This window comes from Cannabis sativa, chromosome 6 (genome assembly GCF_029168945.1).
Source record: "Cannabis sativa cultivar Pink pepper isolate KNU-18-1 chromosome 6, ASM2916894v1, whole genome shotgun sequence".
Taxonomy (NCBI): domain Eukaryota; kingdom Viridiplantae; phylum Streptophyta; class Magnoliopsida; order Rosales; family Cannabaceae; genus Cannabis; species Cannabis sativa.
The window spans coordinates 58,092,767-58,094,755 of record NC_083606.1 but is presented as its reverse complement, the minus strand read 5'-3'; positions in this window follow the sequence as shown (position 1 = coordinate 58,094,755).

Here is a 1,989-nt window from a genome sequence, read left to right as displayed (position 1 = left end):
TATTTTTTATTATTAATAAAGTTTCCTTTTATTTTCAAAATTCAACCATTGCAATTTATGAGATTGAGCTTCATTTACTTTTTCTTCATCAATATTTACCACATTATATTTATATGTTTGTATGTGTAAGTGTTTTTATTATTGATGCAAATTCTATAATATTTACAACTCTTCATAGAGTTATATTAAATAAACACTAGAAACTATTTCTATGTTTATTAATAATTGTTCATTCTAATACAATTATTAAGAATTTGTTTAATAAAAGGATCTTTTGATCTGATAGGGGTGGAGAAAAGTTAAGAAAACTATGCAGTTCAACGATCTTTTATATCTAATGAACTCTGGATAGTATTCAACTCCACATAAACTCTATCACACTTAGAGAATAATGATCTTTACAACCTTTAGGGGTGGATCATAATCTCTATATACTTAGGGGTGGAGTTTATCCATAGTACCCTATATGTATATACTTAGGGGTGGAGTATATTCCACAATTCCCTATGTAACACATATTTTCTTTAAACATGGAAGTAATATAATGAGTTAGCTATTATCAATATAAATGCTTGATCTTGATTGTATGTTCCATTTCGTTTTACTGTTGTAAGTAAAAGTTTGATACCTATGAAAGTTCTTTGATAAAGTTTCACACTACCTTAATTGAGTGGGAGAATTTTAAAATTCTATTCCCATCTTCATCAGGTTGATACTTGTGATAGGTACTTAAGAACTCTACTGAAAAGCAAATCTAACCATACACATGGATAGGTATAACTTATCAGAATTATGAGAATAAGATAAAGAACTCTAGTTCAGTCTATTCGAATGACTTGAACCAAGAATTCTTAATCCTCATAAAATTTATGGTATCTTAATTTTGATTACTTTATCTCTAGCATGTATTTTTCACTTCAAATACTAGTCTGCTATTGTAACGTCCCCGCTTCAAGCCTCCATTGGGTCCTTCCACCCACGGAATAATGGCTCTTATACACGAGTACGCTACTCTGGCTGCTTCCTGGATTGATGACTGACCCTACAAACAAATACGAGTGTTTCCAGCGTGCTTTGTTCTCACTCACACGCATCCTGGGAAAACTTCCCAGGAGGTCACCCATCCTGAAATTGCCCCAGGTCAAGCACGCTTAACTATGTAGTTCTTTCGTGATGGACTACCGAAAAACAAGATGCACCTTGTTCAATTCTCGGTAATCTATGCACATTCTAATAGTACTGTCTTTCTTTTTAACAAATAGAACTGGTGCGCCCCACGGAGAGTAGCTAGGTCTGATAAACCCTAACTTAAGCAATTCTTCCAACTGTATTTTGAGTTCTTTCAATTCAGATGGTGCCATTCTATATGGTGCACGGGAAACTGGTGCTGTCCCGGGCACTAATTCTATCACAAATTCGATTTCTCTGTGTGGTGGTAACCCGGGTAACTCCTCTGGAAATACATCAAGAAACTCAGCAACTACCCGTGTTTCCTCCGACTTTCTTTCAATTTTCTTGGTGTCATCAACCACATTAACTAGATACCCTAAGCACCCACGCTGCAATTAGGGCTGAACATTTTGAACGGGTTTGACCCGAACCCGAGCAACCTGCCCGAACCCGAACAAGTGAACCCGCAAAAAAAAATTTTTGAAAAAGTTTCGGGCGGGTTGGGTTCAACCCGGTACCCTTCGGGTGGGTTGGCGGGTTGAAATTTTAGGGGTACCGGGTTTCGGGTTGAACCCGCGAACCTGCCCACCAACCCGGTTTATAAATATATTATATATATTTTTTTTTATTACTCTTTTTATACATATATAATATGGACTTTAGATTTTTATGGACTATGGATATTGAATATGGATGTATTTTGAAATATTTTAGTTTTCACTTTTATCATGATTCATGAACATGAAGTTTGATTTGAATCTTTGATAAATAGGTTGTTTGTTTGTTGGTTCGATTGATTAATGCATTTTTTCTTCAATA